Genomic DNA, 24,814 nt, shown 5'->3' on the forward strand with positions numbered 1-24,814 from the left:
TGGCCTTTGACTCAAACACTGTGTCCCATCCTGAATCCCAAAGACACCAAGCGAACCGAACAATGGTACACATACTGGACATCATGATCTCACCCTGATGGTGTTTTCTTTTCTAACATTCAGGTGGCCGTAGGAGCACGAGAAGAAGGTATGTGTCCTGGAAACTCTTTCTTGCTGAGGAAAATGTTTCCGATGAGGTGTAGGTGGGGTATTCTTGTTGTCTTCATTCTGGAGAGTACCCGGATGTCAGAGTCCCGAGGGGACTGGTGCTTGAGTGTGGGGGGAAAAGACTGACATCCCAGGTGAAATCTATGTCCATGTTTCTATATTATGAGAAAGACAATGTATTCCTTCTGTGCCGTGTGATTGTGTGTGCATGAGTCTTGGGGTTGTTCTGTATCTCTGTATGTCGCATGATTGTGAGTGTGTATGCGTGTGTGGGTGTGTGTGTGTGTTTTCTTGAGAGACTCAGAGACAGAGAGACAGAGCCACACACAGAAAGAGACAGACACAGTGAAAGAGAGGGAGAGAGAGAGACAGAGATGTGGGTTGGCCCAGAGATATGGGCCACTGACATTGGACAATGACCAATATGTACAATTCAGAGTCCTGGGAGGACTGGTGCTCGAGGGTCGGAGGGGGGAAGGACCAACGTCCCAGGTGACAAACTAGGTGATGTTTCTACAGTAGAAGAAACATACTGTATCCCTTGTGTGCGGTGTAATTTTGTGTGTTGAGTCTGGGGGTTGTTCTGTATGTGGCTGTATGTGTCGGGATCGTGACAGTGTATGTCTGCGTGTGTGTGTGTTTTCTTGAGAGACGCAGAGAAAAAGCCACACAGAGAAAGAGACAGACACATTTCAAGAGAGGGTGAGAGAGAGAGAGCGACAGAGAGACAGACAGACGTGGGCTTGCCCACGAGATATGTGCCACTGACACTGAAAAATGACCAAAGTCTACATTCTCAAAAATCTCTGCATACTGCACACCTCCAGGAATACTGCTGAGCGTGGCTCTGCAGTACCATTCGGTCCATGCAGTTAACAAAAGCGTCCGTGTGCTCTCGCCCGTGTTCATATAAGGAAGAGTCCCGGAGGCGTTCTTGAGCAGCATCAAGAAGACACTGACATGTATTCTGTGTCCTTGTAGGTGTCGCTAAGGTGAAAAAGCGGCGGCCCCATCATGATAGGAGGCAGCAGGTTGGTGCTGAGGTGAGCTTGCCTGTCTTTCCCTGAGGAACACAATTGCTTTCTTAGAGGCTTTCCCATCAACCTCTGCTGTACATATGACAGTCTACATTTTCGATGATACTGTTACTTTCCCTGATGGGGACAGTGGAGAGTGGTTGCCTCTTGCCAACGGTCACCTTGGTCAGGGGGACATTTACCACTGGCAGTGCCAAACCTGGTAACAAACAGTGTCCTAGGATCTTTTCCGTCAGCAGCAATCTGTCCTGCGTGGGTGAAGAATTCCGTAGCAGGAATCCTCGTTGTTCTAGAGAGACACATCCCCAGGAGAAACAACTTCTGACAGGCATCCCATTCATTTGCTTTGTGGCCTTTGACTCAACCGCTGTGTCCCATCTTGTATGGTCAAGACGCAAAGAGAACTGAAGAGTGGTGTAAATAGGGTATATCATGATCTCACCCTGATGGTGTTTTCTTTCCTAACATTCAGGTGGCTGTAGGAGCACAGGACAAAGGTATGTATCCTGGAAACTGTTTCTTGCTGAGAAAATATTTAGATGGTGATGCAGGTGGGGCATTGTTGTTGTCTTCATTCTGGAGAACTACCCTAATCCCAGAGGCCTGGGGGGACGGGTGCTTGTGAGTTGGGGGAAGGACCTACATCCCAGGTGAGAAACCATATGATATTTCTACAGTAGGACAAAGATAATGTATTCCTCGAGTGAGGTGTGTTTCTGTGGGCATGAGTCCTGGGGTTGTTCTGTGGTGTGTCTGTGTGTCACGTGATTGTGACTGTGAATGTGTGTTGAGTGTGTTTTCTTGAGAGACACACAGAGTAAGCTACACAAAATGACACAGACACACTGCAAGACAGACAGAGAAAGATACATGTGGATTTGCCCAGAGAATCTGTGTCACTGACACTGCACAATGATGAATGTCTACATTCTCACACACACCTCCTACTGCACACTTCAAGGAATACTGCTGTGCATGGCTCAGCAGTGACACTTAGTCCATGCAGGTAACCGAAGCCTCAATATGCTCTGGCCCATGTTCATATCAAGGAACAGTCCCTGAGTTATACTTGAGCAGCACCAACATGGTACTGACAGGTATTCTGGTCTTTGTAGGTGTTCCTGAGGAGGAAAGGCGCCGGCCGCATCCTGTCTTGAGTCACCAGGCTGTTGCTGAGGTGAGCTTCCTGTCTTTCCTTGAGGAACACACGTGATTTCTTAGAGTCCTTGCAATCAACATCTGTTGCAAATGTGACAATGTACCGTTGAGATGATAATGTTATTTTCCCTGTGGGGAGAAACATATGGTCAATTTCCATGGTTGTTTCTTGCCAACTGTCCCCTTGGTCAGGGGCACATTTACCACTGGCAGTGCCAAACCTGGAAATAAACAACATCCTAGGATCTTTTTCGGCAGCAGCACTTTTTCCTTTTGGGTGAACAATTTTGTAGGCTGCATCCTCAGTGTTCTTTAGAGACACATCTCCAGGACAAACGACTTCGGACAGGCATATTCTCTTTCCTTTTGTGGCCTTTGACTCAAACACTGTGTCCCATCCTGAATCCCAAATTCACCAAGCGAACCGAACAATGGTACACATACTGGACATCATGATCTCACCCTGATGGTGTTTTCTTTTCTAACATTCAGGTGGCCGTAGGAGCACGAGAAGAAGGTATGTGTCCTGGAAACTCTTTCTTGCTGAGGAAAATGTTTCCGATGAGGTGTAGGTGGGGTATTCTTGTTGTCTTCAGTCTGGAGAGTACCCGGGTGTCAGAGTCCCGAGGGGACTGGTGCTTGAGTGTGGGGGGGAAAGACCGACATCCCAGGTGAAATCTATGTCCATGTTTCTATAGTATGAGAAAGACAATGTATTCCTTCTGTGCCGTGTGATTGTGTGTGCATGAGTCTTGGGGTTGTTCTGTATCTCTGTATGTCGCATGATTGTGAGTGTGTATGCGTGTGTGGGTGTGTGTGTGTGTTTTCTTGAGAGACTCAGAGACAGAGAGACAGAGCCACACACAGAAAGAGACAGACACAGTGAAAGAGAGGGAGAGAGAGAGACAGAGATGTGGGTTGGCCCAGAGATATGGGCCACTGACATTGGACAATGACCAATATGTACAATTCAGAGTCCTGGGAGGACTGGTGCTCGAGGGTGGGGGAGGAAGGACCAACGTCCCAGGTGACAAACTAGGTGATGTTTCTACAGTAGAAGAAACATACTGTATTCCTTGTGTGCGGTGTAATTTTGTGTGTTGAGTCTGGGGGTTGTTCTGTATGTGGCTGTATGTGTCGGGATCGTGACAGTGTATGTCTGCGTGTGTGTGTGTTTTCTTGAGAGACGCAGAGAAAAAGCCACACAGAGAAAGAGACAGACACATTTCAAGAGAGGGTGAGAGAGAGAGAGCGACACAGAGACAGACAGACGTGAGCTTGCCCACGAGATATGTGCCACTGACACTGAAAAATGACCAAAGTCTACATTCTCAAAAATCTCTGCATACTGCACACCTCCAGGAATACTGCTGAGCGTGGCTCTGCAGTACCATTCGGTCCATGCCGTTAACAAAAGCGTCCGTGTGCTCTCGCCCGTGTTCATATAAGGAAGAGTCCCGGAGGCGTTCTTGAGCAGCACCAAGAAGACACTGACATGTATTCTGTGTCCTTGTAGGTGTCGCTAAGGTGAAAAAGCGGCGGCCCCATCCTGATAGGAGGCAGCAGGCTGGTGCTGAGGTGAGCTTGCCTGTCTTTCCATGAGGAACACAATTGCTTTCTTAGAGGCTTTCCCATCAAACCCTGCTGTACATATGACAGTCTACATTTTCGATGATACTGTTACTTTCCCTGATGGGGACAGTGGAGAGTGGTTGCCTCTTGCCAACGGTCACCTTGGTCAGGGGGACATTTACCACTGGCAGTGCCAAACCTGGTAATAAACAGTGTCCTAGGATCTTTTTCGGCAGCAGCACTTTTCCCTGTTTGGTGAAGTATTTTGTAGGCTGCATCCTCAGTGTTCTTTAGAGACACATCTCTAGGAAAAATGACTTCTGATAGGCATCCTATTCATTTGCTTTCGTGGACTTTGACTCAATCGCTGTGTCCATCCTGTGTCCAAAGTCACCAAGAAACTGAAGAGTGTTGCACATAGTGTATATCATGATCTCACCCTGATGTTGTTTTCTTTTCTATCATCCAGGTGGCCGTAGGAACACGACAAAAAGGTATGTGTTTTGGGCCTTGTTTCTTGCTGAGGAAAATGTTTCGGAGGCGGTTTAGGTGGGGTATGCTTGTTTTCTTCAGTCCGGAGAGTACCCAGATATCAGGGTCTTGGTGGAATGGTGCTTGAGTGTCGGGGGGAAAGACCGACATCCCAGGTGAAGTCTATGTCCATGTTTCTTTCGATGAGAAAGATAATGTATTCCTTCCGCTCCGTGTGATTCTTTGTGCACGAGTCTTCGGGTTGTTCTGTATGTGTCTGTATGTCGCATGACTGTCAGTGTGTATGCGTATCTCTGTGTGTTTGTGTGTTTTCCTGAGAGACTCACAGACAGAGAGACAGAGCCACACACAGAAAGAGACAGACACAATGAAGGAGAGGGAGAGTGAGAGACAGAGATGTGCGTTGGCCCAGAGATATGGGCCATTGACACAGGACAATGACCAATATCTACAATGCAGAGTCCTGGGAGCACTGGTGGAAAGACCTACATCCCAAGTGACAAACTAGGTGATGTTTCTACAGTAGAAGAAAGCAACTGTGTTTTTTGTGTGCGGTTGTAATTTTCTGTGTTGACTCTGGGGGTTGTTCTTTATGTGTGTGTGTGTCGCGGGATTGTGATTGTGTATGTTGTGTCTGTGTGTGTCCTTTGTTGAGAGACTCAGAGACAAAGCCACATACAGAAAGAGACAGACACATTGAAAGAGAGAGAGACAGAGAGAGAGAGAGAGATGTGGGTTTGCCCAAGAGATATGTGCCCCTGACACTGAAAAATGACCAAAGTGTACATTCTCAAAAATCTCTGCATACTGCACACTTGAAGGAATACTGCTGAGTGTGGCTCAGCAGTAACAGTCCCTACAGGTAACAAAAGCCTCCGTATGCTCTGGCCCATGTTCATGTAAGGAAGAGTCCCGGAGGTAATCTTGAGCAGCACCAAGAAGATACTGACATGTAATCTGTTTCCTTCTAGATGTCCGTAAGGTGGAAAAGCTGCGGGCCATTCTTCAAAGGAGGCAGCAGGCTTTTGCTGAGGTGAGTTTGCCTGTCTTACCCTGGGGAACACAAGTGCTTTCTTAAAATTATTTTTCAACGTTTTTTATTTTTTTTTGGGACAGAGAGAGACAGAGCATGAACGGGGGAGGGGCAGAGAGAGAGGGAGACATAGAATCGGAAACAGGCTCCAGGCTCCAAGCCATCAGGCCAGAGCCTGATGCGGGGGTCGAACTCACAGACTGCGAGATCTTGACCTGGCTGAAGTCGGACGCTTTACCGACTGCGCCACCCTGACGCCCCTCACAAGTGCTTTCTTAGAGTCTTTCCAATCAACTTCTGTTGTAAATACGACAATGTACATTTTAGTTGGTATTGCTACTTTCCCTGCTGGGGAGACTGGTGAGTGGGTGGCTCTTGCCATTTTTAACATTGGTCAGGGGGCATTTACCACTGGCCATGCCAAAGCTGGTAAGAAAGAGTGTTATCAGCACTTTTTCATCAGCAGCAATTTTTCCTACTTGGGTGAAGAATTTTGTACTCGGCATCCAAAGTGTTCACGAGAGACACATCCACAGGAAAAACAACTTCTGACAGGCATCCTATTCATTTGCTTTTGGGGCCCTTTGACTCAAGCACTGTGTGCCATCTAGTTTCCTAAAGTCATAGGAGAACCAAAGAGCAGTGCTATGAGTGTACATCATGATCTCACCCTGATAGTGTTTCTTCTCTCTACATTCAGGTCGTCCAGAGAGCGATGGGATATGGTAGGTATTTTGGCATCTGTCTCCTGCTGATGAAAATATCCATATGGTCAGGAATCTGGGGCAGGAATCTGGGGCATCATTCTGCAGAGCTACCCTGACTCTAGGTCCCTTGTAGGACCGAGGCTTTAGGGTGTGGAGACAAGACAGATTTCCCAGGGGAAAACCTATTTCCATGTTTACAATGTGAGAAGGCAATGTATTCACTGTGGTGTGTGTGTGTGTGTGCGCACACGCGTGTTTGAGAGAGACAGAAAATGAGGTACAGGGAAACACACAAAGAGAACGAGACACACTCATAACAGAGTGAGGTCAGAGAGAGAGAGAGAGAGAGAGAGAGAGAGAGAGAGAGAGAGATGTGCTTTTCCCCCGGAGATATGTGCCACTGACACCTCACAAGACGAATATCTGCATTCTCAAAAAAATCCTCATACTGCACACTTCAAGGAATAGTGCTGACGGTCGCTCAGCAGTAACATTCAGTCCATGCAGGTAACCAGAGCCTCCATATGCTCTGGCCCATGTTCATATCAAGGAACAGTCCCTGAGTTATTCTTGAGCAGCACCAACAAGGTACTGATGTGTATTCTGTGTCCTTCTAGGTGTCCCTAAGGAGAAAAAGCTGCTGGCCATTCCTGAAAGGAGGCAGCAGGCTGTTGCTGAGGTGAGCTTGCCTGTCTTTCCCTGACAAACACAATTGCTTTCTTAGAGCCTTTCCAATCAACTTCTGTTGTATATGTGACAATGTACATTTGAGATGATATTGTTACTTTTGCTGGTGGGGAGAGTGGTGAGTGGCTGCCTCTTACCAACTGTAACCCTGGTCAGGGGGATATTTACCACTGGCAGTGCCAAACCTGGTAAGAAAGAGTGTTATTGGATATTTTTCGTCAGCAGCAATTTTTCCTACATAGGTGAAGAATTTTGTAGTTGGCATCCTAATTGGTCTTGAGACACATCCCAGGGAAAAACAACTTCTGACACGCATCCTATTCATTGGGTTTTGTGGCCTTTGACTCAACCACTGTGTCCCATCTTGTATCCGAAAGTCACCAAGAGAACCAAAGAGTGGTGCAAATACCGTATATCATGATCTCACCCTGATGGTGTTTTCTTTCCTAACATTCAGGTAGCCGCAGGAGCAAGGGAAAAAGGTATGTATCCTGGACACAGTGTCTTGCTGAGGAAAATGTTAGGTGGTGATGTAGGTGGGGCATTCTTGTTGTCTTCGGTCTGGAGAGCTACCCTAATTCCAGAGTCCTGGGAGGACTGGTGCTTGAGGGTGGAGGAAGGACCGATGTCCCAGGTTAAAAACTATACGATATTTCTACAGTATGAGAAAGATAATGTATTCCTTGTGGGCGGAGTGATTTTGTGTGCATGACTCTTGGGGTTGTTCGGTATGTGTGTGTATGTCACGTGATTGTGTGTGTGTGTGTATGTTTTCTTGAGACACTCAGAGACAGACAAAAACACACACATAAAAAGACGGACACATTGAAAGACTGGGAGAGATAGATAGAGAGATGTGGGTTTGCCCTGGAGATATGTGCCACTGACATGGCACAATGACCAATGTCTACATTCTCAAAAACTCCTCATAGTGCATACTTCAAGAAATACAGCTGAGCGTGGCTCAGCAGTAAGATTCAGTCCATGAAGGTAACCTAAGCCTCCATGTGCTCCTGCCCATGTTCATATCAAGGAACAGTCCCTGTGTTATTCTTAAACAGCACCAACAAGGTACTGACGTGTATTCTGTGTCTTTCTAGGTGTCCCGAAGGAGGAAAAGGAGCGGGGCGCTCCTTTAAGGAGGCACCAGGCTGTTGGTGAGGTGAGCTTGCCTGTTTTTCCCTGAGGAACACAAGTGTGTTCTTAGGGTGTTTCTAATCAACTCTGTTGTAAATATTAACATTTACATGGTAGATGATATTCTTACTTTCCCTGGTGGGGAGAGTGGTGAGTATATGGCTCTTGCCAACTGTAACCTTGGTCAGGGGGACATTTACCACTGGCAGCGGCAAACCTGGTAACAAACAGTGTCCTAGGATCTTTTTCGTAGGCAGCAATTTTTCCAGCTTGGGTGAAGAATTTTGTAGTCGCCATCCTAAGTGGTCTTGGCAGATACATCCCAGGCGAAAAAAATCCTTTTACAGGCATACTATTCATTTGCTTTTGGGGACCTTTGACTCAAGCACTGTGTGCTATTTGGTTTCCTAAAATCAAGGGGAGAACCAAAGAGCAGTGCTATGAGTTTACATCATGATCTCACCCTGGTGTTGTTTCCTTTCTCTACATTCAGGTCAAGAGAGCAATGGAACATGGTATGTATTTTGGAATCTGTCTCCTGCTGATGCAAGAATCTATATGTTCAGGAAGCTGGAGCATTCCTGATGGCATCAGTCTGGAGAGCTACCCTGACGCCAGGGTTCTGGTAGGACAGAGGCTTGAGGGTGTGGAGAGAAGACAGATTTCCCAGGGGAAACCTATGTCCATTTTTACAGTGTGAGGAAGAAAATATAATCAGTGTGTGGTGTGTGTGTGTGTGTGTGTGGACGCACAAGTGTGTTTGAGAGAGGCAGAACCTGAGGGACAGAGAAAGAGACAGAGAAACTTACAAAGAGAATGAGACATGAGAGACAGAGACAGAGAGAGAGAGAGAGAGAGGTGTGTTTCCCCGGGAGATATGTGCCACTGACACTGCACAATGTCCGATGTTTAGTGTCTCAGCAAACTCCTCCTACTGCACACTTCAAAGATTATTGCTGAGTGAGGCTCAGCAGTCACATGCAGTCCATGCAGGTTACCAAAACCTCTGTATGGCCTGCCCCATATTCATATCACGGAACAGTCCCTGAGTTATTCTTGAGCAGCACCAACAATGTACTGACCTGTTTTCTGTGTCCTTCTAGGTGTCCCTGTGGAGAAAGAGCTGCAGTCCGTTGCAGTAAGGAGGCAAAAGACTGTTGCAGAGGTGAGCTTGCCTGTCGTTCCCTGAGACATACAAGTGCTTTCTTAGTGTCTTTCCAATCAACTTCTGTTGTAAATATGATAATGTGCATTTTAGATGATATTGTTACTTGCCCTGGTGGGGAGAGTGGGGAGTGCTTGCCTCTTGCCAACTGTAACCTTGGTCAGGGGGACATTGACCACTGGCAGTGCCAAACATGGTAAGAAACAGTGTCAAAGGATCTTTTTCGTTAGCAGCAATATTCCCTCCTTGGGGGAAGAATTTTGTACTCTGCATCTTAAGTGTTCTTTAGACACATCCCCAGGGAAAACAACATCATACAGGCATCTTATTCATTTGCTTTTGTGGCCTTTGACTCAACCACTGTGTCCCATCTTGTATCCTAAAGTCACGAAGAGAACTCAAGGGTGGTGCAAATACTGTATATCGTGATCTCACCCTGATGGTGTTTTCTTTCCTAACATTCAGGTGGCCATAGGAGCACGAGAAGAAGGTACGTATTCTGGAAACAGTTTCTTGCTGAGGAAAACGTTTAGATGTTGATGTAGGTGGGGCATTCTTGTTGTGTTCAATCTGGAGAGCTACCCTGATTCCAGAGACCTGGGACGTCTTAGGCCAAGTGGGGGGTGTGAGACCGAAGTCCTAGGTGAAAAACTATGTCCATGTTTCCACAGTATGAGAAAGAGAATGTATTCCTTGATTGCAGAGTGATGCTCTGTGCATGAGTCTTGGTGTTGTTCTGTATGTGTCTGTATGTAGTGTAACTGTGAGTGTGTGTACATGTGTACGTGTGTGTGTTTACTTGAGAGCCTCACAGACAGAGAGACAGGCACACACAGAAAGAGACAGACATATGGAAAAAAGAGAGAGAGAGAGAGATGTGAGTTTTGCCAGGTGATATGTGCCACTGACACTGCACAATGGCCAATGTCCACTTTCTCCAAAAGCTCCTCATAGCGCACACTTCAAGAAATACAGCTGAGCGTGGTCAGCAGTGACATTCAGTCCATGCAAGCAACCAAAGCCTGCATATGCTGTGGCGCATTTTCTTATCAAGGATCAGTCCCTGCGGTATTCTTGAGCATTACCGACAACATACTGTTGAGCATATATTCTGTATGCTTCTAGGTGTCCCTAAGGAGGAAAATGTGTGGGCCATTCCTGTCAGGAGACACCAAGGTGTTGCTGAGGTGAGCCTGCCTGTCTTTGCCTATGGAAGACACGTTGATTACTTAGTGTATCTCCACTCATATTCGGTGACATAGGACTATGTACATTTTACATGATAGCATTCAATTCTGTCGTAGGGAGATTGGTGAGTGGTTGTCCCTTACCAACTGTAACTTGATCAAGAGCACATTAACCACTGGCAATGCCAATCCTGCTAAGAAACAGTGTCATATGATCTTTTCCTGAGTAGCTTTATTTCCTGCTTGGGTGAGGAATTTTGTAGTCGGCACCCTAAATGGTCTTCAGAGACACATCCCCAGTAAAGAACAACTTCTGACGGGCATGCTATTCATTTGCTATTGGGGACCTTTGACTCAAGCACTGTGTGCCATCTAGTTTCCTAAAGTCCAGAGGAGAATGAAAGCCCAGTGCAATGAGAGTTCATCATGATCTGACCCTGATGGTGTTTCTTTTCTCTACAATCAGGTGGCCGCGGGAGCAACGAAATATGGTATGTACTTTGGAATCAGTCCTCTGCTGATGAAATAATCTATGTGGTCAGGAAGTTGGGATATTCCTGCCGGCATCAGTCTGGAGAGATACCCTGACTCCAGGTTCCCTGTAGGACAGAGGCTTGAGGGTGAGGAGAAAAGACAGGTTTCCCAGGGGAAACCTGTGTACATGTTTACAGTGTGAGGAAGACAATGTATTCACTGTGTGTGTGTGTGTGTGTGTGTGTGTGTGTGTGTGTTTGTGTGTGTGTGAGTGCCTGTATGTTTGAGTCAGACAGAAACTGACAGACAGGGAAAGAGACAGGGAAACACACTAAGAGAAAGAGACACACACATTCATTAGAGAGACGGAGAGAGACACAAAGAGAGGTGTGTCCTTCCCTAGGAGATATGTGTCACTGACACTGCACAATAACCAATGTCTACATTCTCAAAAAACTCCTCAAACTGCACACTTCAAGGAATACTGCTGAGCGTGGCTCAGCAGCAACCTTCAGTCCATGCAGGTAACAAAAGCCTCCGTATGCTCTTGCCCATGTTCATATCACGGAACAGTCCCTGAGTTTTATTGAGCAGCACCAACAGTGTACTGACGTGTGTCTGTGTTCTTCTAGGTGTCCCTGAGGAGGAAAAGATGTGGGCCGTTCCTGTCAGGAGGCACCAGGCTGTTGGTGAGGTGAGCTGGCCTGTCTTCCCCTGAGGAACACAATACTTTCTTAGTGTCTTTCCAATCAACTTCTGTTCTAAATTTGACAATATACATGGTAGATGATATTGTTACTTTCCTTGGCGGGAGAGTGGTGAGTGGTTGTCTCTCGCCAACTGTTACCTTGGTGAAGGGGACATTGACCAGCGGCAGTGCCAAACCTGGTGATAAATAATGTGTTAGGATTAATTTTATCAGAAGCATTTTTCCTGCTTGGGTGAACAATTTGAGAGTCTCTATACTAAGTGAACTTGAGAGACACATCCCCCAGAATATACAACTTCTGACAGGCATCCTATTCATTTGCTTTTGTGGCCTTTGACTCAACCACTGTGTTCCCTATTGGATCCTAATATCACCAAGATCTAAAGAGTGGTGCAATCAGTGTGCCTCACCTTCTTACCCTTATGCTATTTTCTTTTCTATAGCTTCCTGTGGTCTCTGGAACCATGGAGAATGGTAGGTATTCAGGAATCAATCATGTGCTGTCTTTAGTCAGGGGAGTGCTTCTGATTTTGGGTTTCCAATGAAAGGAGGATCACAGACGTAGTGACAAAGCGATTTGTCGAAGGGTAAAACCATGTTCACGTGTTTACAGGCACTCGTGTGGCATTCAGGTAGTGAGTTTGTGTGCGTGGAGATGGGTGAGTCTCTTTGTGAACTGACGAGTGTGTGGAGTGAGCAGGTACGTGCTTGTATGTGGTCTCTGTGTGAGAAGTTTATGTTCCTCTAGATTAACATGTCCCTAAAGAGCACAGTTGCTGGTGTGAACTTTGCCATTCATAAGAAAAATCCCATCACCGAGCTTCATGTGTGTATGTCAAAGGATATAAATATGGACAATTTAAATACAGTTAGTATATTATACACCAAACATAGCTTGTTTAGGCTGAAAAAAGTCCTATTAATAGCCAGGAAAACATTCACAGGATTCTGAAAGGGAAATATGTTTTCAGAATCCATAGGATTCTGTGAATCATGACTTCAGTTCAAGGTAGACCTCAACTCTGAGGAGGCTGTTGCATTGCCTTCAGGGCACCTGGATCGATCCTGATTAAGGAGAAGGAGCCCTCATGGTATCTAATTGGCCTCTGAGGAAAGGAAGCTTATGGAAGTGATGAATCATGGAGGGGTTGGCACGGGCTGTGGGGATGGGGGCTGGACGGGGAGACGAGGCCCTTTAACCCCCAATTCCTAGTACTTTCTCTCACGCCTCTACTTTCTGAGGCAGACCCTGAATTTCTAGGCTGAGGTTGTCATCAGTAATAATTTCAGTCCTTGCTCCTGATCCTCCTTGTGTGGGGCACCCGCCAGTGCTGAGACTAGAGTGATCCCAGAGTCCTTGCTCCATCATACTTCAGCAGTAAAGAGATAATTGCCCCAGGGTTACTGCCTTCCTGCCCCTCCTATCCTTTCCAAAAAGGAGATTCAAGGAGCCTGAGAAGGGAATCCTCCCCCTCTTAGCTGGAGGGCTGGGGCAGGTGGCCCCTGGTGCAGGCGTGTGCCACACCCAGTTCTGGAGGGCATCTGAGAAGAGGATCCTCCAGCTTCTAGAAATCCTTTCTCTCAAGATCTTGGTATCCCAGGGGTGTGGAAGTTAATGCCTGCTGTGTGTGGTCAAATGCAGGAATGAAACCAGCAGCCAGGCTCTAAGGGCCCTTGCTCCTTCAAATACTTCAGCTTGAAAGGGTGAGAGCACGGTCCAAGGTCTTGGACTAGATGTTAAGCGGGAAATATTGATGGGTTGCAGAGGGAAGACATGAAGGACATCCAGGCTATGTGAGGGTGGGAGGGGACACCACGGTGGCAGGATTATTTGAATCAGTGTAGCATCAGCACCTGGGCCCAGCCTTGTCCTCACCGAGGATGACATTTGGGCTCCTTCTGGGTGGGATGAGGCAGGACGAGCCGGCATGCCGGGTGAGAGCACCGTATGGACATCTTCCTAAAAGCCTGGGGAGAGGGGCGTCCTTCCTGTGCCAGCCTCTTCTCCATCTACCAGACTCTTTCATTGGTGGACACTGGGGAGGAGCAGACAATGGAGTCAGGTCTCCTGTTCTCCCACCTGGGACACGCCAGCAGGGATGGAACCAGGGTCAGGCCAGACACAAGTACGTTTCCAGGCCTGATCCACCTGGGCCAGGAGGGACCAGTTTTCACTTTTCACCTGCTTCTGGCCGTCACCTGACAGCCAGTCCTTGTCTACACACTGTTGGCCAAGGGTTGTCTGGCTGGAAACACATTCATACAAAAGGGATCTCATCCCATGTGACCAGGGCAGCTGTAGAACATTCTAGTTGCAGGGGAGGTGAGAGGGGCACAGGCTCCAGTGCACAGGGAGCTCAGCAAAGTGGTGGGGGCTGATCCCAGAGTGGAGGTGGTCCTTGCTGTGCTCTTTCCTGGCCCGAGGACATCCGTGTGAGAGTTTGTCTGAAAGGTATGGGAACTGACAGGTCCAAATACTGTCTCTGACCTTCCTTCCACTCATGGGCACAGGAGCCATAGCTCTGGATGGTCACTGCAAGGGCACCGACAGTCTCTCCGTCATTGCTCGTCCCCCAGGGGCTCAGCCCTAGGCAGCCCATGTTTGGCCCCAATAAACGCCTGCTGTTCACAGCCTTGGGCTGGGAACTCGTTTAGGGGTGGAAAGGTCCCTCCTCAGCTCACCCAGGCCTGTTGGGCCCCACACTATGCTAGCTGTCTGCCCAGGCACTGGTCCAGATCAGAATGAGAAGGGTGGGCTCCTGAAGACAGTGAGGTGCTCCCCCTCTGCCCTGCGGCTCTGATTACATCCAGCATGAGTGTGGGGGTGTCATGCTCTTCACTCTGTTTATAATGTGCCCCTGCTGGGATTCCCCTCAGACCTGGGTGTTGACCTTCCACCAGAAGTGTCCCCAGGGTCTCACGCAGTGGCTGCCACATATGCATGAGCCCAGGGAGAACCGACAAAGGAATGGTCAGATCAGGCCAGCAAGCTCCTCTGCAGAAACCTCCAGGACTGGGAGGTCACGTCTTCCTCATGTGTACATCCTAAAGCTGTGCTATCCAGGGCAGAAGCCACTTGCCACATAGCCATTAGCCGCACTAGCCACGTTTCTGGTGCCCGGCAGACGCAGGTTTACAACGCAGAACATTCCCACCCTCACAGAGGGTTCTTCTGGGCAGCTGCTCTGAGCCGGGCACAGGGTCTGCTCGTGGAACCCGCCAAACCCTATGTATGTCTGTAACCGTTGGAATGTCAGGTTGCACAGGTGGCACCTTCTTGTGCGGGTGAGAGCTATCATGATCCAGTGCAGCTGGGGAAGTACCAGATGAAGGGGGATCCTTTCTCTTGCTTGAAGGTTTGCAACTGTGGTCAATGCCTTGTGGAAGGGCTCTGCCTTTGCCAAGCCCAGGGAAGGTCTGAGGACCCAGAGGAAGGGCAAGTGATGCCGGCTGAGCCAGCATGGCCTCAGAGGGAGTTACAGGAATGGTGGAGCCCCTGTCTCTAATAACCTGCTTGCTCATGCTTGTGTCTCTAAAGATTGGGTGTTGGAGAGCCTGTCTGACTCTGGAACCGATGATGAATAGTCGTCAGATAGGGAACTGCACTCAGGTAGGAATCAATGGGAGAGGGTTTCTGGAAACAGCTGGCTTATACCTGCTGCTTTGTAGACTTAGAGTGGGAGGTATGAAATCAGAAAGACAAAGCAAGGATGTGCGAAGCCTTGTTTTGTTCTTTTAATATAATAGTAGCGTCTTTTAATAGAATAGATGTGTTCTCCCTCTGGGCTTCGAATGTACTCTGTCTGTAATCATCTTTTTAAATTTTTTTTTTTTAAACCAAGTTGGTTAACATATAGTGTAATAATAGTTTCAGTAATAGAATTTAATGATTTAGCACTTCCATAGAACACCCAGTGGTCATCCACACCAAGTGCCCTCCCTAATGCTCATCACCTATTTAGTACATCCCTCTACCCAACACCCTTCCAACAGTCCTCAGTGTGTGAAGAGTTAATCAAGTCACTTATGGACTGTCTTCATCTCTGTTTTTACCTTATTTTTCCTTCCATTCTATCTTCATCTATTTTGTTAGATTCCACACGAGTGAAATCATATGATATTTGTCTTTCTCTGACTGACTTATATATATACACAGATATATATATAGACAGATATATATATAGACAGATATATATATCTATATAGATATATATATATATACACACACACATATATATATATATATATATATATAGATATATAGATATAGATATATAGACAGATATATACATCTATATAGATCTATATAGATGTATATATCTATATCTTCTTTATCCATTCATCAGTCACTGGACACCTTGGCTCTTTCCATAATTTGGCTATTATTGATAGTGCCACTATAAACACTGGGATGCATGTGCCCCTTTGAATCAGCACTCCTGTATCCTTTGGATAAATATCTAATCATGCAATTGCTAGGACGTAGGGTAGCTCTCTTTTTAATTTTTTGGCAGGCCTCCATACTGTCTTCCGGAGTGGCTGCACTAGTTTGCATTCCCACCAACAGGGCAAAAGTGTTCCCCCTTCTCCGCATCCCTGCCAACATCTATTGTTACCTGCGTCGTTAATTTGAGCCATGCTGACAGGTGTGAGGTGGTATCTCATTCTGCTTTTGATTTGTATTTCTCTGATGATGACTGCTGTTGAGCCTCTTTTCATGTGTCTGTTAGCCATCTGGTTGTCTTCTTCGGAAAAACGTCTGTTCATGTCTTTTGACCATTTCTTCCCTGAATTCTTTGTTTTTTGGGTGTTGAGTTTGGTAGTTCTTTACAGATGTTGGAAACTAACCCTTTATCTGATATGTCATTTGCAAATACCTTCTCTGATTCCCTCAGTTTTGTTGGTTGTTTCTGTTGCCGTGCAGAAGCTTTTTTTTATCTTGATGAGGTCCCAAGAGTTTTGTTTTTGTTTGTTTTGTTTTTGTTCTTTGCTTTTGTTTCCTTTCTCTCCTGAAACATGCCTATTAAGACGTTGCTGTGGCTGAGGTCAAGAGGCTGTTGCCTGTTTTCTCCTCTAGGATTGTGATGGTTTTCTGTCTCACATTTAGCTCTTTCATCCATTTTGAGTTCATTTTTGTGTACAGTAGGTAAGCGGTCCCATTTCATTCTTCTGCATGTCACTATCCTGTTTTCCCAATACCATTTGCTGAAGAGACTGTCTTTTTCCATTGGATATTCTTTCCTCTTTTGTCAAACATGACTTGGCTATACACTTGTGAGTCCATTTCTGGGTTCTCTATTCTGTTCCATTCATGTATGTCTCTGTGTTTGTGCCAGTACCATACTCTCTTAGTGATTATAGCTTTGTAACATAGCTTGAGGTCTGGAATTGTGATGCTTCCATGTTTGGTTTTCTTTTTCAACATCACTTGAACTATTCGGGGTCTTCTCCAGTTCCATACATATTTTAGAATTGTGTGTTCTAGCTCTGTGGAGAATGCTAATGTTACTTGATAGGGATTGCATTGAGGCTGTAGATAGCTTTGAGGAGTATCAACATTTGAACAGTATTTTGTCTTCCAATCCATGAGCGTGGAATGTCATTCCAATTCTTTGTGTCTTCTTCAATTTCTTCATCAGCTCTCAATACTTTTTAGCGTACAGATCTTTTACCTCCTTGGATACGTTTATTCCTATGTATCTTATGGTTTGGGATGCAATTGTTAATGGGATAGATTCCTTAATTTCTCTTCCTTCTGCTTCATTATTGGTGTATAGAATGCAATTGATTTCTGTACATTGGTTTCATATCCTGTGACTTTGCTGAATTCATGTAACAGTTCTAGCAGGTGTGTTTGGTGGAGTCTTTTCTTTTTTAAATATGAAATTCATTGTCAAATTGGTTCCATACAACACCCAGGGCTCATCCCAAAAGGTGCCCTCCTCAAAGCCCATCACCCACTTTCCCCTCCCTCCCACCCTCCATCAACTCTCAGTTTATCCTCAGTTTTAAAGAGTCTCTTATGGTTTGACTCCCTCCCTAACTTTTTTTTCCTTCCCCTCCCCCATAGTCTTCTGTTACGTTTCTCAGGATCCACATAAGAGTAAAACATATGGTATCTGTCTTTCTCTGAATAACTTATTTCACTTAGCGTAACACTCTCCAGTTCCATCCACGTTGCTACAAAAGGTCATATTTCATTCTTTCTCATTGCCAAGTAGTATTCCATTGTGTATATAAACCACAGTTTCTTTATCCATTCATCAGTTGGTGGACATTTAGGCTCTTTCCATAATTTGGCTATTGTTGAAAGTGCTGCTAGAAACATTGGGGTACAAGTGCCCCTATGCATCAGCACTCCTGTATCCCTTGGGTAAATTCCTAGCAGTGTTCTTCCTGGGTCATAGGGTAGATCTATCTTTACGTTTTTGAGGAACCTCCACACTGTTTTCCAGAGTGGCTGCCCCAGTTTGCATTCCCACCAACAGTGCAAGAGGATTCCCATTTCCCCGCATCCTCTCCAGCATCTATAGTCTCTGGATGGGTTCACTTTAGCCACTCTGACTGTCGTGAGGTGATATCTCAGTGTGGTTTTGATTTGTATTTCCCTGATGAGGAGTGACATTGAGTATCTTTTCATGTGCCTGTTGGCCATCTGGATGTCTTCTTTGGAAAAGTGTCTGTTCATGTCTTCTGCCCATTTCCTCACTGGAGAATGTGTTTTTCGGGTGTGGAGTTTGGTGAGTTCTTTATGGATTTTGGAAACTAGCCCTTTGTCTGATAGGTCATTTGCAAATATCTTTTCCATTCCATCGGTTGCCTTTTAGTTTTGTTGATTGTTTCCATGCAGTGTAGAAGCTTTTCATCTTGATGAGGCCCCAATAGTTCATTTGTGCTTTTAATTCCCTTGTCTTTGGAGACGTGTCAAGGAAGAAATTGCTGCAGCTGAGAGTTCAGAGCGGTTTTTTCCTGCTTTGTCCTCTAGGGTTTTGACGGTTTCCTGTCTCACATTCAGGTCCTTTATCCATTTTGAGTTTATTTTTGTGAATGGTGTAAGACAGTTCTCTTGTTTCATTCTTCTGCATGTTGCTGTCCAGTTCTCCCAGCACCATTTGTTAAAGAGACTGTCTTTTTTCCATTGGATATTCTTTCCTGCTTTGTCAAAGATGAGTTGGCCATACATTTGTGGGTCCAATTCTGGAGTCTCTATTCTATTCCATCGGTCTATGTGTCTGTTTTCGTGCCAATACCATACTGTCTTGATGATTACAGTTTTGTAGTAGAGGCTAAAGTCTGGGATTGTGATGCCTCCCATTTTGGTTTTCTTCTTCAATATTACTTTGGCTATTCGGGGTCTTTTGTGGTTCCATACAAATTTTAGGATTGCTTGTTCTAGCTTGGAGAAGAATGCTGGTGCAATTTTGATTGGAATTGCTTTGAATATGTAGATTGCTTTGGGTAGTATTGACATTTTAACAATTTCAGTCTTCCAATCCATGAGCATGGAATGTTTTTCCAGTTCTTTGTATCGTCTTCAATTTCCTTCCTAAGCTTTCTATAGTTTTCAGCATACAGATCTTTGACACCTTTGGTTAGGTTAATTCCTAGGTATTTTATGATTCTTGGTGCCATTGTGAATGAGATAAGTCACTTTATTTGTCTTTCTGTTGCTTCATTATTAGTGTATAACAATGCAACTGATTTCTGCACATTAATTTTCTATCCTACGACTTTGCTGAATTCATGTGTCAGTTCTAGCAGACTTTTCGTGGAGTCTGTTGGGTTTTCCATGTAGAATATCATGTCATCGGCAAAAAGTGAAAGCTTGACTTCATCTTTGCCAATTTTGATGCCTTTGATTTCCTTGTGTTGTCAGATTGCTCATGGTAGCACTTCCAACACTATGTTAAACGACAGTGGTGAGAGTGGACATCCCTGTGGTGTTCCTGATCTCAGGGGGAAAGCTCTCAGTTTTTCCCCATTGAGGATGATATTAGCTGTCGGCTTTTCATAAATGGTTTTTAGGATGTTTAAGTATGTTCCTTCCGTCCCGACTTTCTCGAGGTTTTTTTATTAAGAAAGCATGCTGATTTTGTCAAATGCTTTTTCTGCGTCGATTGACAGGACCATATGGTTCGTATCTTTTCTTTTATTAATGTGATGTATCCCATTGATTGATTTGCAAATGTTGAACCAGCCCTGCAGCCCAGGAATGAATCCCACTTGATCATGGTGAATAATTATTTTTAAATGCTGTCGAATTCGATTTGCTAGTATCTTGTTGAGAATTTTTGCATCCGTATTCATCAGGGATATTGGCCTGTAGTTCTCTTTGTTTGCTGCGTCTCTGTCTGGTTTGGGAATCAAAGTGATGCTGGCTTCATAGAATGAGTCTGGAAGCTTTCCTTCCCTTTCTATATTTTGGGACAGCTTGAGAAGGATAGGTATTATCCCTGCTATAAATGTCTGATAGAATTCCCCAAGGGAAGCCATCGGGTCCTGGACTCTTATTTGTTGGGAGATTTTTGATAACTGATCCAATTTCTTCGCTGGTTATGGGTCTGTTCAAGTTTTCTATTTCTTCCTGTTTGAGTTTTGGAAGTGTGTGAGTGCTTAGGAATTTGTCCATTTCTTCCAGGTTATCCCGTTTGTTGGCCTATAATTTTTCATAGTATTCCCTGATAATTGCTTGTATTTCAGAAGGATTGGTTGCTGATCGCTTAGATTCCACCCACATCTGCCTAATTTACCCCAATAACCACCAGAAGCCTAGCAGAACAGACTCTCCGGAGCCAAGCATAGACAAGAGGCCCACGGAAGAGGGTAGGAAGGGTGGAGAGGCGGCGCGCGCTACACGGACTGGCGGGAGGGAGCCAGGGCGGTGGAGGGGCAGCCAGCCCACCCGGCAAGGCAGAGCCCCCGAGTCTGGCTTGCAAAAGCGGAGGGGCCGGATGGAGTGTGTTCTGACAGCCAGTGGGACTTAATATCTGGAATGTTATAAGTCAACTGCTGTGCTTGGAGAGCGGGAGGGAGAGTTGTTGAGCCCCGGACAACGGAGCTCAGCTTGGCGGGGAACAAAGGCGCTGGAAGTGCCGTCTCCCTCGCCCACCCCCCAGCCAAAATCCCAAAGGGAGCCGGTTCCCATCACGGAACTTGCTTGCACCGCGCAAACACCCAACGCTGTGCTCATGCGGATCCGTCCCTCCGACAGGTCTGTCTCCCTCCCGTTGCCACTAGGCCCCTCCAAAGCGGACCACCGAAGTCAAAGCGAGCTGAGCCTGCCCCTCCCGCCCCTGTGCACCTTGCAGACCCACCCCGGCTAATACGCCAGATCCCATCGAAGCAGCACCACAAGCCTGGCAGTGTGCAAGTAGCCCAGACAGAGGCCACACCACTCCACAGTGAGTCCTGCTCCTGGGAGAGGGGGAGATAAGGTACACGCCAGTCTGACTGTGGCCTCAGCGGTGGGCTGGGGGCAGACATCAGGTCTGACTGCGGCCCCGCCCACCAACTCAAGTTACTCCAGACAGCACAGAGGAAGAGCCCTGCAGTTCCGTGCCACTCCAGGGACTATCCAAAATGACCAAACGGAGGAATTCTCCTCAAAAGAAACTCCAGGAAGTAGCGACAGCTTACGAACTGATCAAAAACGATGTAAGCAATATAGCAGAAAATGAATTCAAAATAATAGCCATAAAATTAATCGCTGGGCTTGACAAAAGTATAGAGGCCAGCAGAGAATCTATTACTACAGACATCAAGGGACTAAGAAACAGTCAGGAGGAGCTAAAAAATGCTATAAATGAGCTGCAAAATAAAATGGAGGTGACTACAGCTCGGATTGAAGAGGCAGAGGAGAGAATAGGTGAATTAGAAGATAAAATTATGGAAAAAGAAGAAGCTGAGAAAAAGAGAGATAAAGAAACATGGCCACTTTGAAATGGTCTTACCACTCTGCTTCTTTGAAGAATTCTTACTTCTTTCATAATTCTTCCTGAGAAGGACACGAAGTTGGGGTCAAATTTCAAATCCCAAAGTTGGAGTTCCTTTTGTGCACTCTTATTTCTGAAAGTTAAAATGTCCACAAATCAATCCAAATGAAGTACGCAAAGGCAATGATCCACTTATAAAATTCTCCTCTAATCTAAAGATGTCTTCTATTGTCCTCTGTGCTGACATGGTACAAAGAAGGTCCCTGGTACCCTGAAATCATGATGTCTTCGCTCTCACATTTGCACAGGGTCTTAGGATCTTTCTATATCATTCTCCCCCTCCAGACTTGCCCTAACTTTGCACTGACAGAAAAAAATAGAGTTGTTCCCTCCAAGGTATCGTTTTCGTCCCAACTGTCACATTTTAGTTGGAGCATGTGAGATGCCAGGGGTTCTACGCAGTCTCCGCTTCAGGACACACACACACACAGAAAAATAACACTTACTTTTGTCCAATATTCGTGAATCTTTGTAATTCATGCTGCCTTTTTTTCTGGATCCAACCTTGTATGCACAGCCATGTCTCTCTTCACTCTGTAGTCTTTATGCAGTTCATCTGTTAGACCTTTCCAAAGACAAAGTTTAGAAAAGATATAGCTAAAGAAGCAAGAATAGTGTAAACTCTCTCGTGTAAACGAGAGAAGCCTTGACCACTGCACCTGCAAGAGGAAGAACCAGCAGAGAGAATGCAGCTCTGGGCCATATGGAGCATTATGAAACGCTGGTACTTCTACATCCTAACACCTGGGGCTCAGAAGGGGTGGACTTCTCTGAAGACTGCACAAATCTGTAGTACCTGTCAGGTAGCACAGCTCGGGAACCAGCATTATAGGCTCATGGGGCGTGTCCTGTTGGCTCTTTTTCCATTTGCCTTTGCTGACCAAAAGTGGCTGAGTTAGGGCAGTGACCACTAGACCATGTTGCTGCTCAACAGAAACAAGAAAGAACACTGCTGTAACTATCGGTGAAGCCTCAGCAGAGTCACGTAAATATGTACAGAAGTGCATTTTGGGGTCACCAACAGAGGCCTGGGGTGTGCTGGTGATACGGTTTCCTCAAGGTTAAGAACGCATTAAAGGTTCTCTTCATATTCTCTTAGTTAGACGTCCCGCAGATGGCCTCTTTTTTTTCTCTGTCAACACACGTAGCCAAGGAGAGCGGGATGCTCACAGACATTATATTGGGGGTCATTGTACGATCCTTTCACTACATATAAGTAAACGTATGACAGACTCTTAGGATCTGTATTTCTCACTACAGCACTGTCTTAAAGATTCCTCAAACATACTTGAGCACTTTCAAGACGATTCCCAAACGGAGGGGTGGGCAACAAACCCAGTCAACTTTTTAGAGTTGCAATTCCACATCTATTCCCAACATGCCTCTTGCATCATTTCTCCTAAACTCTCAGTCCCTGCTTCCAGGAGGAAGAGATATTTGCCAAGACATCCTACCCCTGGGCTGCAATTTCCGTGCCACAAACTGCCTTTACTCTCCAACACACAGCAATGGTTCTTCATAGATCCTTCCATGCCGATCAGGAAGGTCCTCATCAGTAGGAATTTAGCCACATCAATTCTGGTTTTATCTGACTGCTAAACATCCCGAGAACTTCAAAGGAGTTCCTACCCGCGACAAAACTTCACATCCAGTGTTCATGGCTCTTTTTCTCTTAAGCTGAACTATTAGTTTTAATTCGTATGATCTCATTGCAGACTATACATGGTTTTTTTTCACCCTTAGAGTGGTCTTTAGTTATTTGAAAGACAGCTGGGATTCACCCCCATTTTCCTGGTTCTAGAGTCTTAAGGCCCAAGCTTGTGCAGGTGTCTACATGTGTGTAGAATCATGGCATCCTTTTAGGGCCTCATCTATCAAAACCTTTGGACGAGCTATTCTTCCTGTCAAAAACTTTGGGAAACACGCCTCTTATTTCCCATAGCTGCCATGCAACATCCTAGAAGGATCTCCTCCTCTAACATCAACTTCTGCACCTAAACAGGAGTTCTGTGGTCCTTCTTTGCAGCATTATGAAACCTTTTTTGAAGGCCAGGATTGTACTTTCCTTCTAAGGGCTCATCGATCGATTCCAGGATTTTTCTAGATCTCATGACAACAGGGCAACTAAATTGCCATCTGTCATTAGACTGAGTTCCCACCAGGGCATCCCAAGATGACTCAAATCGTTTCAAATATTTCAGCCCGTCTGTTTTTTTTTTTTCTCAATTAAACCTGCTGAAACCACAGTCTTAGGTTTCTTTTACATCCAAGGCTCCTGCCTATCAACTCGTGCCAAGAAGGTAGTTTGTCTTCATGTGACAAATCCTCTAATTATTCCCAAACCCACTGCTCTGTGATGCCAGCATGTGTGAATTTACTACAACCTATATATATTTCAACTTCTATGTGCTAGTCATGGTATAAGACAGGAGAGGTATTTACAAGGAGCAAAACCAACACTGTCATGCCCTGGTGGAACTCTGTCTACAGAGAGGGGAGAGATTCATAAAATAACCACTCAAATACAGAATTCCGAATTGGGATAGATGCTATGAAATGCAAGAGCACAACAGAACAGGGGGACCCCACAGAGGCCTGAGGTTGCAGGTTGGTGTGGGGGTGGGGTGGATGTACTCTGGATACCCAGCATGGCTCTTCTCAATCAATGACATTTGAGGTCAAATTTGGAGAATGAACAAGCAAATATCAGCCAGGTATCTCCATCTACCACCTCCATCAGAGCCTAAGTCAACCCCAAAGTCCCCAATCTTCTCACACCGACTCCCCCGTTGTAGTAAATGACTCTGGCATCCACTCACTTCCTACCTCTCCCACCCTAATCCCGGTCACCATTATCATTGACCTAAAGTGACTTAGCCACCTCCTCACTGATGTCTCTGCCTCCCTTTTTACCCACATACAGCCCGTTCCTTGTAATTAGACACATCTCTGTAAAATAAAATATATCACTTCATCCATCTGTATAACATCTGACAATATCTCATTTGTCTCAGTGGACAGCACTTTATACAACGTGGCCCCCACTTCATCCTCTGATTTCATATCCTACATCCAAGGATGTCCTCCCCGCAACCATGTGCACTTCTTCACAGAATAATCTAGCCTTGTTTGGGATCTGGATACATCTCGCCCATCTGGAAAGTGGGGTCTTTTCTCTTCTCCCTCATTTGCACACAGCTTGCTCCTTTCAGACATTCACATACCAGCTTCTCAGAGCTTCCCATGACCACCTACTCTGAACCACCAGACACCGTCCATAATACCTCTCAATTTTA

The 24,814-nt window shown here is 45.8% G+C and overlaps 3 long non-coding RNA genes across 4 annotated transcripts in view; 2 read left to right on the forward strand and 1 right to left on the reverse strand.

Annotated features, from left to right (window-relative positions):
• Positions 1–24,814, reverse strand: part of LOC131495944 (uncharacterized) — a 170,309-nt gene that overhangs the window by 134,143 nt on the left and 11,352 nt on the right. The window contains exons 7-9 of one of the 2 annotated variants that reach the window (XR_009254191.1): positions 22,315–22,441; positions 21,965–22,083; positions 21,477–21,591 (exon numbers count right to left, since the gene is read on the reverse strand). This is a non-coding gene — a long non-coding RNA (uncharacterized LOC131495944). The remainder of the gene's footprint in view (positions 1–21,476; positions 21,592–21,964; positions 22,084–22,314; positions 22,442–24,814) is intronic. The other variant, XR_009254190.1, reaches the window with a different exon arrangement.
• LOC131495980 (uncharacterized) lies at positions 4,990–7,338 on the forward strand. The gene is made up of 3 exons (XR_009254235.1): positions 4,990–5,289; positions 6,675–6,846; positions 7,312–7,338. It is a non-coding gene; the product is annotated as an uncharacterized LOC131495980 (long non-coding RNA).
• LOC131495953 (uncharacterized) lies at positions 8,145–10,651 on the forward strand. The gene is made up of 3 exons (XR_009254200.1): positions 8,145–9,156; positions 9,622–9,646; positions 10,282–10,651. It is a non-coding gene; the product is annotated as an uncharacterized LOC131495953 (long non-coding RNA).

Source organism: Neofelis nebulosa, chromosome 15 (genome assembly GCF_028018385.1).
Source record: "Neofelis nebulosa isolate mNeoNeb1 chromosome 15, mNeoNeb1.pri, whole genome shotgun sequence".
Classification (NCBI taxonomy): domain Eukaryota; kingdom Metazoa; phylum Chordata; class Mammalia; order Carnivora; family Felidae; genus Neofelis; species Neofelis nebulosa.